This window comes from Maniola hyperantus, chromosome 17, assembly GCF_902806685.2.
Source record: "Maniola hyperantus chromosome 17, iAphHyp1.2, whole genome shotgun sequence".
Classification (NCBI taxonomy): Eukaryota; Metazoa; Arthropoda; class Insecta; order Lepidoptera; family Nymphalidae; genus Maniola; species Maniola hyperantus.
Window position 1 is genome coordinate 2,060,583 of NC_048552.1, and position 15,770 is coordinate 2,076,352.

Below are 15,770 nucleotides of genomic sequence, written 5' to 3' on the forward strand. Positions count from 1 at the left end.
GACAGTGTTCTATAAAGGTTTAACGTTTTAAGTTGGGTAGTTTTAATGGGTTATTTTTGTACCTAAGCTAGGTCAAGTACGAGTAGGAATCTAAGAACCTATAGATATTATAGTTACAACTTTTATCGGGCCAAAGCTACTTTTAACTGCAAAAATTGTCAAAAGGAGTTAAACAACTAAAAATTTCGGTTAAAAAAGTTTAACTTATGCGTTTTACCCACCTACCTACTCAAATAATGCATTTAAAATTACCCGAATGTAGCCCAGACACTCCGACTCCAATCAGTCTTTCTTTCCTACCCTAGAGTGTTTCTAACCACGTTTCGGACTATGCACCCTAGATTGGCTATTTTAGGGTGGTCCCACGCGTCCACTGCTAGAAATAGGACTAGCCAAGCCCTAAGAGCGCGCCACCACACACAGTCCTCCACCTTCCTTATTCACCCACTTCCCATAAGTGATCGCAGGTCCTAAATGACCTTTGCGATAAAAAGTCTCACAGTATGGTTGCGTCCTATATTAGGTATGTTGGGCGACGCATGAAATAATTAATGTTTCCACGCCGACCGCAGCGCGCCGGTCGAGGACGTCCGCTACAGATGCTGGGATTTTTTGTAGCTTTCAGTTTTTGTCCTATTTATCCTATTCTATCCTATTTTATCCTATTTTACTTTTTTATTATTTTAGTTGGATGATGCCCGTGCCTTCGTCCGCGTGGATTTAGACTTTAAAAATCCCGTGGGAACTCTTTTATTTTTAAATAATTTTAAATTCATATCAAAAATTGCGGACCGGCAGGAATCGAACCGCGTCTCCTGGGATCACGAATGAGTGAAGTGGTAATACACACTATATTACATATATGGTATGATATGGTATTTTCTAAAAATCCCGTGGGAACTCTTTAGTTTTCCAGGACCAAAAGTAGCTTTTGTAAGCCGTGGGACGCAAGCTATCTCTGTATCTGTCAAAATCGGTTAAACGGACGCTGACCACAGCGCGAGGGTGGAGGACGTCCGCTACAGCTGCTGGAACTTTTTTTATTATTTACAAGATGTCCGTGCCATCCTCCGCGTCGATTTAGATTTTTAAAAATACCGTGCGAATTTTTTGGTTTTCCGGGACCAAAAGTAGTTTATTGCCTTCCCCGGGATGCAAGCTATCTCTGTACCAATATGCAAGCTATCTCTGTACCAATTTTCGTCAAAATCGATTAAACTGAGGAGCCGTGAAAAACTAGTTGTCTGGTAGCTTTTTACGGCCCATCCCTTCATGTTTAATCGATTCAGTTTCGCATTTATAGTATTAAGTAAAAAAAATGTGGGCTGCAATTCGTTCCTGCTTAGGGCTTACAGATGTCCACTGTTATCCTAATGTTGACAGTTCTGAATACTTTAATCGGAATAGGCGTTCAATGTTTTTACAGTGTTTCTATACTGGAATATTTTATACACCTCAAGAGCAGTGGCGTGCACAGGCCCGGAGCCCCGGGTATGCATGGGGAATACATCAAAAAAAAAAAAATTAAAAAAAAAAATTTAAAAAAAAAAATTAAAAATTAAAATTAAAAAACAAAAAAAAAGATTGATGATACATACTACTATAAGCTGTGATAGCCTAGTTGTTAGGACGTCCGCCTTCTAATCGGAGGTCGGGGGTTCGATCCCGGCACGCACCTCTTACTTTTCGGAGTTATGTGCGTTTTAAGTAGGTAATTAAATATCACTCGCTTTAACGGTGAAGGAAAACATCGTGAGGAAACCTGCATGCCTGAGAGTTCTCTATAATGTTCTTAAAGGTGTGTGAAGTCTACCAATCCGCACTTGGCCAGCGTGGTAGACTATGGCCAAACCCTTCTCACTCTGAGAGGAGACCCGTGCTCTGTAGTGAGCCGGCGATGGGTTGATCATGATCATGATGATGAGTCAAGAGTCTAGTTCACATTGGTCCATTTACTCGGCCAATGCACTCACGAGGCGACTTGGCGCGTGTTGTTGTGGGATAAAAACATCTTGGCTAATTAATAAGCAGCGTTTACTAGTTGACCGGCACTCGCCGAACGCATTAGGTAGTAGACATGATTTCATTGGATTTGACTTTTTGTAATTAAGTTATCTGTAAAACAAATTGAGATTTCCACAAGGGAATCCAAACATAACATAACATGGCCTCTACTTAGAATAATAGTTGATCAAATCATAATTCCACATATTCAGAGAGAAATCTAATGTATGTTAATATTAACATAAGAAAACAAGGCCCAACGTTACGAGTCCAACAAGAAGTAGACCTGTGTTGTGATAAGTATGAGTTCGTGATGAAGGCTCATCTGAAAATGGTGATTACTCTCTAGGTAGTAGCCGAAGAGATGGTGATAAAACTAGATGAGGCAATTGATTTATTAAAAAAATAATCCCACAAATATACCTCTACACCCATATCTCATTACCCAGCACTACCCATATTATAAATGCGAAAATGTGTTTGTTTGTTAGTTTATTTGTTTGTTTGTTTGTGCTTTAACCATTTCGCAACGGATCAACGTAGTTTTGCATGGGTATAGTTCAAGATCTTGACAGTGGCATAGGCTACTTTTAGAATCAAAATCTGTTCAGATATTCAGAAGTTATGGTGGAATAAAATATATTGACAACAATCCTTTTTTGTGTAGTTGTGTAAAAATAATATAATCGGCTGGCACTGGGCTGGCAGTTCCACATAATCACATACTTAGAGAAATATAGATTCATAAGGCCTAGAATAGAAAGCCAAGCCAAGCCAAAGCCAGTAAAAGTGTATTTAAAACTTTTACCCTTTATTAAATGCCATCAAGTCAAGTTGAAGTCTTAGCTCTTGGTCCGTAGAGCTACAAGTCCCGACTCCCGCCAGTAACCCACCGGCTACGGCGTAGCACGCGTGTTGCTACGAAAACAATCCGATAGGGCGCTACGAATCATTTATGAACTTTTGTTTTATTAGCAAACAATCGGTCAGCAAACAAATCATCATAGTAACATAAACAATTATCGTTTGAACCAGTGTTCTTTTTATGAATTTGGCAGTAGAACGATTTCACAAAGGTAAGTTTTAGCGCATTTAAATTTAAAATTAGCTGCACATTTTATATTCTCTTTATAGCGACCTTTTTTCGGTTCGCGTTTGTTTTTGGCTTTTAAAGGTAGTTGTAGTAGAATTTATTTGTGTTGCCAATTAACTTTTTTGTGAAGAATGGTGGTCACCATTCTTCACATTTGGTTTTGCTTAAAATAAAATTAATTCCACTAAAAATATTTCAATTTATTTAGGATGTTAAAATCAACCTTTAAAGGTAAAAGTAATCCATACTTCCATACTAATATTATAAATGCAAAATTGTGTCTGTCTGTCTGTCTGCTTGCTTTTCACGGCCCATCCGTTCAACCGATTTTAATTAAATTTGTTACAGAGATAGCTTGCATCCCGTCGTCATCGTCATCTGATAGACGTCCACTGCTGGTCATAGGTCTCTTGTGGTGACTTCCACACATCACGGTCTGCTATTCTATTCTAGCGGCTGCCTGCGACTTGTTTGATGTCGTCTGTCCACCTAGTTAGGGGTCTTCCAAAAGCTGCGCTTTCCGATGCGAGGTCCTCAACTGCTATGATTAGTGCCATATTTAACTCCCCTTTAGTCAGGTCAAAAGAACACGTTTATGTACCAATACATCTCATTACATTATTTCTTCATATCTTGACATTTCAGCATTATATATTATTATGATTTTCAGAGCAAATTATGTGTAGAATATGTGTAATCAAATACATTTCATTTGGGTTAAGAGCTTAATACATACACGCGACACATTTTCACGACGTGTAGCCAGCACACTTGGCAAACTTATACAGGGCCATTTCCAACGTGAAATCATGAAAACCATAAAAATGCGGAATCATAAATAAATAAATAAATTCTTTATTTTGTCAAATTGTGGGTAAATAACAGTTAGTATTACAATCATCATCATCATCATCGTCAACTGATAGACGTCCACTGCTTTATGCGTTAGTTATATTTAGCCGTCCTGTAGTCACGTCAAAATAACACATTTATGTACATGACAATACATCTACTTAATTACATTATCTCTTCGTATCTTGATTCTTGACATTTCAGCAAAATATATTACCAAGTATTATGTATATATTTCCGAGCAAATATGTGTAATCCAAGTACATTTCATTTGGGTTAGGGGCTTACATACATACACGCTACACATTATCACATCGCGCGGCCAGCACACTTGGCTAACTTATACAGGGCCGTGTTCCACGTGAAAAAATATAAATGTGCGGAAGTTGGAGTCATCATAATCATCGTCATAGACGTCCACTGCTGATGATAGGTTTCTTGTGGTGACTTCCACACATCACGGTTTTGCGCCGTCTGAATCTAGCGGCTGCCTGCGACTTTTTTAATGTCGTCTGGCCACCAATTAATACATTATTACGAGTTACGACTCCATAAAGTTTTAGAGCAATTTCAAGGAACTTCACATGAGTGTAAATATTTGAAAACCATTTAGGAAAACGGTCGGGGTCGGTGATCTCCGCGTATTTCCCGCGGGAGAGCATTGTGTCTAAATAAAGCAATAAAATGGGAAATTATTGCCTCAGGGCTCAAGGGACGCAACCTGACGAGATGGTGAAATATATTATCACTGTAATAATAAGACTTCTATAAAATCAACACATGTGTTTTCCTCCACTTTTTAGAGTTTCGTACTCAAAAGTACTTAGTGAAGTGCGTGTCAGAACACGCATTAGGCATTCATCCGACCGATAGCTATAGCACGCGACAGATCAAGATGGCAGTCGGGGAGGGAACGCCCCGCACACCCGCACAGTCCCCGGACGAGCGCGGGTGACGTGCAGGTGTGCGGGGCGCAACGAATGTAAGGTTCTAGCAAGTGTCTAGTGAGTATTTTAACGGAAATTAAATCCGGAAAACCTCAGACAGATTCTTAGAACGTATTAACTTTCATTGAGTTTGATTGGTTAGTATTCAAATGAGAGCCAAACTTCGTTTGTTTGGAGCGCGCTACGAATGAATATCTCTTAAGGTGACGCAGTACGTTGAACGCTCGACCGAAATCGCCGGCGCACGTGGGCAACCTGCTTATTTTTCACCTAACATTGTATGAGAAAGGTCAGAGGCACGACGATTTTCACCGAAATCAAGCGCGCGCGCATTTAGAAAAAGTTTTTTAGAGACAAAAATACTAAATGTACGGTTGTTTGCAAAGTAAAGATATTTCAGCGAATAAATAAATAAACTAAGTATCTTTAAAGTTAAATTGTTTTAGAATTTTCACACACCTAATTTTATTTATTTATGCCCATGTTTAGTGTTAAAATAGGAATATTTCGAGGCTCGTAACTTTAAAATAATTGTTTTTCAATGTTTTATACAAGTATCAATGAACCTAGAAAATGGCAAGACAAACAGATATACTTAGTTTTGAGCGTACAATTATCAAATAATGTAGTAATCACCCTCCTATGTTAAACGTACGAAGAAAGCACCGAACTGCGCCTTCTTAACGCCGCTATTCAAGCATTAAATTAACAAGGCTTTAACGCTTAAACAGTGAATTCATTTATCCCGTTTTATTGCCTCCTTGAGGTGAGGCTGTCAGCCATCTTGTCAATGGCCACTTTATTGCTGGCAGTGACGAATGGTCCTTAGATGTTCGGAAATATATTACTTTTCGCAGTTTATTGACCAATGCTAAATTTTCTTTAACTGATTACAGTGGGGAAATGTAATACAAATTGGGATACAGAAAATCTGTCTTTATTCTTTTTAAGAGTTCCGTACCTCAAAAGGAAAAATGAACCCTTATAGGATCACTTTGTTATCTGTCTGTCTGTCTGTTGTGACTTGTGTCTGTCACGAACCTATAGCGTACTTCCCGTTGACCTAAATCATGAAATTTGGCAAGAAGGTCTTATAGCACAAGTAAAGAAAAATCTGAAAACCGTGAATTTGTGGTTATATCACAAAAAAATAAATAAAATGCGTTCATGAAAAAAATAAATTTATTTAATCACATAGATGGCGCAGTCCGTCATTAACTTGCAGTTGTCTACATTAAAGTATTTGGTACCTTATACGATGGTACGGAACCCCTCGTGTGTGAGTCCAACTAGCACTTGACCAGTTTCTAAGTAGGCATGCGCTTAACTGCTTTCGTATAGGTGATGTTGCCTGCCTAGGCCCTAGAAGATGCCTGCCTATTCACCACAGACCATTTAGCATGCTCGCCGCTCGGTGCTATTCACTCTTTCTTCTTCTTTTATACTTACTTGTTTTCAGTTCCTCAATACCAGACAGTCATAGCTTCTAACGTTGGATATCATAATATCTGGTAATAATTTTGAAAAGTGAACACAAACAATTTCGAACTATTCCATAATTCGCAAGATTAAAATTTCATGTAAATAGCTTCAACTGAAACTCAAAGCTCCCTGAACACAAACATGCTGGCGGCGGTTTAGTACCTACCTTCTTTCCTAAAAGTTTAGTACAGTTTCAGATAGGGTTTACATAATACCTAATTATTGTCGACTAGCTTACGTTCACGACTTCGTCCGCGTGGACTAGGTAGGTACACAAATTTACAAATTTCAAATTAGAGTGCCCCTTGCACTCCTGCCGTGCCACGTACGAGACGCGGACGAGCCGTGCCCGCCACGTGTTGGCATAAATCATCCCTAAGATACCTAGTGTCCATAAACTAATTGGATGAATAAATAATGATACATAGTAATATTGGCATTTTTGTTTTCACAATCACAAGCGCGAAATATTAAAAAAAAAAAACAATTAAACTTTTACAAGTATTTTAGCGTTTAAACCACCGTGAGTGATTTCAATTATAAATAACTAGCTTATGCTCGCGACTTCGTCCGCGTGGACTACAAAATTTCAAACCCCTATTTCACCCCCTCAGGAGTTGAATTTTCAAAAATCCTTTCTTAGCGGATGCCTACGTCATAATAGCTATCTGCATGCCGAATTTCAGCCCGATCTGTCCAGTAGTTTGAGCTGTGCGTTGATAGATCAGTCAGTCAGTCTGACTGACTGACTGACTAGTCAGTCAGTCAGTCAGTCACCTTTTCCTTTTATATATATATAGATATCTGTCCCGGCTGTACTCACGTGTTTAGTCGACGTTAGCCCGACTAGTTTCGAACCCATCCGGGGTCCTTTTTCAAGGGAGTCAGTTCGCGTACGCGCCGCGGTTTTGACTTTTACAAGTATTTTTGCATCGTCAACTGCATCTACCACTGGTTCGGAATATGACTTCTCCAGTTGGGTTGAGTTGCCACAGTATTACTGATAATCTTGTCGCTGTAATTTAAATTAATATTATAATAAGCAATCTCCGGCGATATCTCTATAAAATGCCGGAGAAATAAGCTCCTTACACAATTCAAGAAAAAATATTAGCATAATTAATTTTGTATACCTAATATAGCACTCCCCAACTCACACCCTTGCGCTCATCATCATCATCATTATTAACCAATCACCGACTCACTACAGAGCACGGGGTTTCCTCTCACAGTGAGAAGGGTTTTGGCTATAGTCTACCACGCGGGCCATGTGCGGTTTAGTAGACTTCACACTAGACAGACACCTTTGAGAACATCATGGAGAACTCTTAGGCTTCCTCACGATGTTTTCCTTCACCGTTAAAGCAAGTGATATTTAATTACTTAAAACGCACATAACTCCGAAAAGTTAGAAGTGCGTGCCCGGGATCGAACTCCTACCTCCGATTAGAAGGCGGACGTCCTAACCACTAGGCTATCACAGCTTCCCTTGCGCTCGTTTTCATGTAATTCAGTATCACTCTTGGAGCAAATTCCCGTACATCGATTTCACGTCATGTATTTATGCTTTATTTAATATGCTAAATGCGGATTGGCAGTCTTCACATACCTTTGCGATCATTACGGAAACTCTTAGGAATGCAGGTTTCCGCACGATGTTTTCCTTCACTTCAGCAAGTAATATTTAATAACTCGGAAAATTTGTGCCCGGGATTGAACTCCAGACCAGGGACCAGCTAGCTACCCTAAAAAAAATATTTATCAAAATTTTATTTCACCACTTTGTCGTCGTGATTAATATTTATACCCATGCCAAATTACAGATTTCTAGCACTAATAGTCTCTGAGATTAACCGAGGTCGGACGGACAGACAGACGGACGGACATGGCGAAACTATAAGGGTTCCTTGTTTACTACGGAACCCTAAAAAGTGTACAACGGTACCCAACAGGGATGTAACGGAAATTCGTATCCACATCCACAAATGCGGAACATTCGCATGCATTCAGTTCAGACATCCGCATCCGCGGATGTGAACTTTTAGTAATCCGCATCCGCAAAATATTGGCATCCGCAACAACTCTGCCCCAGACTTCCCGAATAGGAGGCCGATGACTTAATCACTAGGCTAACAAAGTATAGGTTTACTTACGCGATACAAGATAAATTTATTGGCATAATTAATTTTGTATACTCTAGCGTCCCAACTCCCAACTGCCGTCCCGCCCTTGTGCTCGTTTTCATGTAATTCGGCCTCACTCTGAGCAAATACATCGACACTCGACAGCCCAATTTCACGTCATGGATTATGAATATGCTAAATGCGAAGCCATGATAGCCAGGTGGTTACGACGTCCGTCCGCCTCCTATTCGGAAGGTCGGGGGTTCGATCACATCTAACTGTTCGGAGTTATGTGCGTTTTAAGAAATTAAATATCATTCGTTTTAATGGTGAAGAAAAACATCGTGAGGAAACCTGCATGCCTGAGAGTTTTCCATGTTTTCAAAGGTGTGTGAAGTCTGCCAATCGGCACTTGGCCAGCGTATTGAACTATGGTCTAACCCTTCTCATTCTGAGAGGAGACCCGTGCTCAGTCTAGTGAGCCGGCGAGCGATGGGTTGATCATGATGATGTCAAATTATGACTTGCATAAAGCTGTTTCAAAATATTACTACTGCAGCTTATAATACAGCTATAAAAAATAAAATAAAAATTATGAACTAGGATAGTATATTAAATTTTGATGATATAATAGAACAATGTCATTTAGTCAGATTTCAAAGGTTAGGTTCGGGAGCTTCGATAAAACGTGCCGCTAAAGACTATTGTTACGTGACTCGCTGGTGCTATCACACAAAATGTTCCCTTTGTTACTTTGAGGCCCTTTTGTAAAAACTTTTCATATATTGAATACTGATATACTGAAAAAATTAACAATCAACAAACATATTTTATTTAAATTCAAGAAACTGATTCTAACGTTCTCTATACCTCGAAAAATAAATTATTTCTCAGTGATCATTAAATAGAGGATCTTCCAAAATAAGAAAATTCCACGTACTTTTTTCAGTTTTAAGTGTAATAACCATTTAATTTAATTAATAAGATTTAATTTAATTTAATTTATTTTTAATTTAATGTTGTTTTTTTTTAGATTTAAGTTTATTAATAGTTTAATTACTTCTTTAAAAAAAAAAAACATTTTAAATTATCGATTAAACTAAAAAGTACGTCATTATGATGTGAAGTCGTATTCCAGTATTTCATAGAATCTTACATATAGTGCGACAGGGCTATCGTGGCGCGTGGCGAAAATCGGAACTAACGTTGCCGTCAAGTGTCCCCTTTGTTTAAAAAGCCTTTCTTCTCCAGCTCCCCACTGTCAATGTCATTCAAGTGCCAAGAAAGCTTTGTCGCACTGTACAGAGCGCGCGTTTTGACGTTTGATAAAAAGTCACTGATTTGACTACCCCCTTAAAAACAGTCGTCATTTAAATGTCATCATCATCATCATCATCATCTGAGTACAGGTCTCCCCTAACAACGAGAAGGGTTTAGGCCATACTACGCCACGCTGGCCCAGTGCGGATTGGCAGACTTCACACAACTTTGCGAATTCTTACAAGTTTACAACATCTCAAAAATCAAAACGGATAAGGTCGCGAGCAACTGCTAGTTTTCTACATAAAATATCCATGTAAGCGATCCGAGATGAAGGTGGGACTCGGTGACCGGTTTCAAAGTTAACGCACTCATACAAAACAATTCCAATAAAACCAGCCCTGTGGCTACCTATTCAAGACCCTTTAGCGAATGCTTCCATTGTTATGTGGTCCTGGTAACATCACACTATTGTCCTAAGTATCCCTTTGTCCCTTTGAGACCCTTTCTCAAATCACAAATGGATCCCATCGCGATAGAAAAACAAGGTTTGAACGCTTTGGAATGTTTAAACTGAGTAAAAACTAAAAAATTAAATGCTGAATTTGATCTACTTATTGTAAAGGTAGATGATTTTTTAGGTACCTAATTTATAGCCTGTAATATATAATTCTAACAAAAGATAACTGTGGCGCAATGTCGTGAAATGCTAACTTGGAACTCGATCTGGATATATTTTAAGCTTATTTCAAACTACGGGATATAAATTATATTTACGACTAGCTGCCCCGGCAAACTTCGTACCGCCTAACAGTCGATTCTTTTTCAGGATTTTTTTAAAAATTTTCTCTCCGTAAGAACCATCCTATCCTCAAGGAATATTATAAAAAAAAGAATGAGCGAAATCGGTTCAGTTGTTCTCGAGATTTGCGATCAGCAACACATTCAGAGATTCATTTTTATATATAGAGATTTACAATACATTATTTTGACATACCTACTTCTTCGAGATAAATCGAAACTGCTGTACTGGCCAAATACATGCGAGCAGCGGCCGGCAAAAGTTGTATGAAAATCCATATCTGTCGTGGTTTAGCGGCCAAATAAAATATTACATAGTAAATTCATATCTGTCGTGTAATTTAAAAATGGAACGATCTTTTACTCCGAAATAATATGACAACCAAAATGGAAACTTATCAAAGGTTTTTTTACTTATTTAAATTTCGAACTATATTGCAAATAGAAAGCTGTTGTTTCTGTTTATTGCAAAAAAAAACAAATGCTGTTCGTTGTTCGTCATTGATTTTGAAAAGTAATTGTACCTATTTAACAAAATGTAATAATTTGTACTCCCTGACTGTATAATTTTACATCGTTCTCACTTTCCAGTGGAATCCTTTTAGGTTGCCTTTTTGCGCTAATCAGCTACCAGCAGCTGTCAAACACAAAATAAGTCGGAAAGGTGTCTCAAGTGCATACACGCTTTACGTGGCTTTACGTAAAAGCACGTGTCGAATTTCATATAAATCACAAAGTAGGTCACGGGCGTCGCTTTACGATGTTTAACGCTTCTGGAATCATTATGTACCTTAGTACGCGACAGGTCGAGATCGCAATCGGGGAGGGAACGCCCCGCACACCCGCACAGCCCCCGCGCTAACCCGGTACGGGCGAGCGCTGATGACGTGCGGATGTGCGAGGCGTCCCCCCGCCTTATACCCTGATTGCCATCTCAACCTGTCGCGGACTATACCTGCTCGTACAAGGGTTAGGTGAGAAAATATAATGGCACCTCCGCGATTGCCAGCCATAATAATAATGTTTGCAACCCCTTTTGCAACCGTTGTGAATTTTTTGATTCGATATTAAATTATGTTAGCTTTTGATGGCGATCTCATCTGGTGGTAAGTGACGATGCAGCCTAACTTGGAAGAGGTGTGACATTTGATTAGGTATTATAAATCCTTATCGATTTCTACACGGCATCGCTCGGCGGCACGTTTTTGCAAACAATGTGATATTATTAGCCACAGCCAAAGTCGAACCAGACCACACGAGTAGCTTGCTTACGTATAACGTTGTCCTTGTCCCGCTCGATTAGCTTTGCTCAGATCCCAGCCCTATCTTTACCAACACACACACACACACACACAAATCGTGTGCGGACAGGCCAGTGCTCCGGTAGTAGGCAGTAAGGTCGGGAGAGTGCTATTACTTAGCTACCAAAGTGTTAAGTTCTCAAGGTTCTAATTGAGGTCGGTCGCTGTTAAACTGTCTCAAAGTTTAGCGGCTCGAGTTATTGGTGCTTAACTGCTTATATGACTTTGTGAACTTGATACCTACAAGTTAGCGGAAGTTCAAACCGTTTCAAGGACTTTACTTAAAGTATATATACTTGTTTACAACCGTTATAAGTACTAGATACATAACAGTGTTGGGTACTTACTATAAGAGAAGTTTATTGGTGGCACGCTCCACACAAGTTTGGGCTTATTTGAATGTCACTACTAATGGCGATCTCGCACTGGTAAGCGCAGTTTTGGAAGACCCCCCCCCCCCACTAGGTGGACGGACGACATCAGACGAGTCGCAGGGAGCCACTGGATTCAGGCGGCGCAAGACCGTGGCGTGTGGAAGTCCCTACAAGTGACCTATGTCCAGCAGGAGACGTCTATCAGTTGATGATGATTTCTTTGAAATATTATCAGAATATTCAGATGAAAGTTTCAAATATACTTAACTAGCTTATGCTCGAGACTTCGTCCAAATTTCAAACCCCTATTTCACCCCCTTTAGGGGTTGAATTATCAAAATTCCTTTCTTAGCGGATGCCTCCGTTGTAATATCTACATACATGCCAAATTTCAGCCCGATCCGTCCAGTAGTTTGAGCTGTGCGATGATAGATCAGTCATGCCCAATTTCACCAACGACCCATAAGATTTAAGGGACCGCTAAGCATATTTAGGGGCCAGTTAGGGGATCGTTTCTGTTTCACCAGTTTTAAAGAGTCCCTTACTGACTAAACGGTCTCCTAAATATAGGAGGTCGTTGTGACATCTAACTATGTGATTGTTTAGGGGATGTTCGTGAAATCGGGCGTGAGTCACCTTTACCTTTCACATATTTAGATGAAATCCAAGCTTTTATTGTCCCGAGATCAACCGTTCGGGCTCTTATTCGAATATGCATGGTCTGTTCTCGACAAGCAAATATTGTTTTCGGACCAGTTGTTTTTACAGTGGAAGTGGAACGAAAACATACTGGAATATTTTTTCGATACCAATATTAGATCGCTTCCACACATTGAACTCGCCTACCTATAAAGCTAACAGAAATTAATTTAAGCCTCAATAGCTCAACCGTTAAAGGAACGGTCTGAAATTCGAAAGATTAGCAGTTCAAACTCCACCCCTCTACTGTCGTACCTACTCCTAGCACAAGCTTTTACACTTAGTTGGAGGGGAAAGGGGAATGTTACTCGTAGTCATGATTAAATAGGCTAATATTCTTTTTTAAAAATCGTGATCTTTCCTTCCTTCTACCGCTATTTTTAGGGTTCTGTACCTGAAAAGGAAAAAAAGGAACCTACAGGGTACTTCCCGTTGACCTAGAATCATGAAATTTGGCAGGAAGGCATGTCTTATGGCACACATAACGGGAAAAATCCGAAAACCGTGAATTTGTGGTTACATAAATAATATGTCATGAAAAATAATTAGTATTTTCAACTTTTAGTGCTAAGCTAGCTATATCAAAGTGGGGTATCATATAAAAGGACTTTACCTGTATATTCTAAATCAGATTTATATTTATATTTAGGCATAATAGTTTATGATCTATCGTGTAAGATGGCGACAAAATACGATTGCAATACGGAATCCTCGGTGCACGAGTCTGACTCGCACTTGACCGGTTTTTTTTTTGTAGATCTTCAACGCAGTCTAATATCCTATTCTGAGGCTTTCATAACTTTTTTGTCATGAATCTCCTCTATTAATCGGAATCCATTTACATAATAGGTACTACCGACTACACGTCTTTTCGAGGAAAATAACACACCTGATTTTATGATCCTCAAAATAAAACATAAAACAACGTTCTACCTAGTATACCGGAATAATTGACACCGTTGCATTATATTATCGATAGTCGACTATCGACTATCAATAATCGTCTCTCGATTATCGGAGTATCGACGAGGCATTCATGCATTCATCACTCACACAACCCACAATACTCGCGAACACATTGTTGATTTTGTTCGGAATTAAAACAAAACATTTTGAAATTCGAAGGTCGCAACTCGCGTCAGCGTGAAAGCAAGTGTTCGGTTTCAATTGTTTCTATTTTCCGCTTCTGTTTTCAGTCCCTGGTATATCTTTCAATCAGTACCCTTACTATAAATGCGAAAGTGTGTTTGTTTGTTGGTTGGTTTGTCCTTCAATAACGTCGTAACGGTGCAACGGATTGACGTGATTTTTTGTATGGGTATAGTTAAAGACTTGTAGAGTGACATAGGATACTTTTTATCCCGGAAAGTCAATAAGTGTACCCACGGGATTTTCAAAAACCTAATTCCACTCGGACGAAGTCGCGGGCATCAGCTAGTTTTAAAATAATTTTTTTCAGCAGCTTTGCCTTTGGATTTGGTCTAGTGAAATTTAAGTCAGCGATAATTCGAATTCTATTAACGAAGTAGGTACCTACTGCATTCAACATGCATTTTCAACCCATCGCCGGCCCACTACCTAGCACGGGTTTCCTCTCAGAGTAAGAACAGTTTTGGGCATAGTCCACTATACTAGCCAAGTGCTGATTGCCCGAATTCACACATCTTTGACAACATTATGGAGAACTCTAGGCATGCAGGTTTCCTCAAGATGTTTACCTTCACCGAAGAAGCAAGTGATAGTTTAGTTGCTTCCAGAATCGAAAACCCGACCCCCGTATAAGAGGCCGACGTAACCACTAGGCTATTACGGCTTTTTACTTCTTCTGCATTAGCTGCCTACATTTCTTTGAAACGATTTTATAGTGCACTTTATTCGCATCTTGTCTCCATAAATCTTCGTTCGTCTCAATTGGTCACTGTCGCTGTCTTTACTTGCAATAAATCTCTTACTCTACAGTTGATATTAATTATCACCATCTCATATTCACCTTGAGAGAGTGAAATAGGCTACTTTTTATCCCGGAAAATCAAAGAGTTCCCGCGGGATTTTTGAAACTTAAATCCACGCTGACGAAGTCGCGGGCATCCGCTAGAACCCTATAAAGCGACGTGATAATCCTGTGATGTCATCATGAGTAGGGAAATCCCTAACGAATTAACTTTGTTCGCAATACTTCGTCGCTATTCCGGAAACCTTTAAACGCTAACGTCGAAGGACCCTCGTCTCGCTATGTCACTCTTTAAAAGGTATTTTATCTCCCTATATTCATACCCTATGTCAAAAAATGCTTTATATAAACTTGATTCAAGGCTGTCATGGCCACGATATTCTTATTATAATCCGCCTATATGCAAAACTTTGTATAGTAGTAGTTTGAGCTGTGCGTTGATAGATCAGTCAGTCACTCAGTTAGTCAGTCACCTTTTCCTTTTATATATTATTTAGATAAATTACTCATAAAACACTGTCGGATATATTTCTAAAAATAAAGTCGGCAAACTTTTCCAAATATTTGATTTTTTAATAAAAATCGGAAAAGTTGCAGTTATATAGGCAAACCACGAAACGTCATTTTGGTCTCCGGAATTAAAAATAGACTATCTGCCGCACTCAGAGTCGCTTAATCGTTACTTACGACATTATTTAGTATGGATAATGTATTAAGCGACTCTGAGTGCGGCTGTATAAGTACTAAGTCCTAGATAGTCATCATCCCTATTCTAGTCATCTAAATAATTCTACTAAGCTGAATGTTGAAATTTTGAGGTTGCCTGTTACCGCGTATACCCTCGCTCAACTGTTATTGTATCGGACACTCTCCATATCAAAGG

At 39.2% G+C, this 15,770-nt stretch overlaps 1 protein-coding gene across 5 annotated transcripts in view; it reads left to right on the forward strand.

Annotated features, from left to right (window-relative positions):
- The first annotated feature begins 2,647 nt into the window (after nt 1-2,647).
- LOC117990214 (serine/threonine-protein phosphatase 6 regulatory ankyrin repeat subunit B-like) overlaps nt 2,648-15,770 on the forward strand; it is a 40,900-nt gene continuing 27,777 nt past the window's right edge. For 2 of the 5 annotated variants that reach the window (XR_011237774.1, XM_069504352.1), the window contains exon 1: nt 2,654-3,080. The gene's annotated coding sequence lies outside the window, so the exon portion shown is untranslated. Of the gene's footprint in view, nt 3,081-15,770 lie in introns of all 5 variants that reach the window. The other 3 variants (XM_069504351.1, XM_069504350.1, XR_011237775.1) reach the window with 3 other exon arrangements.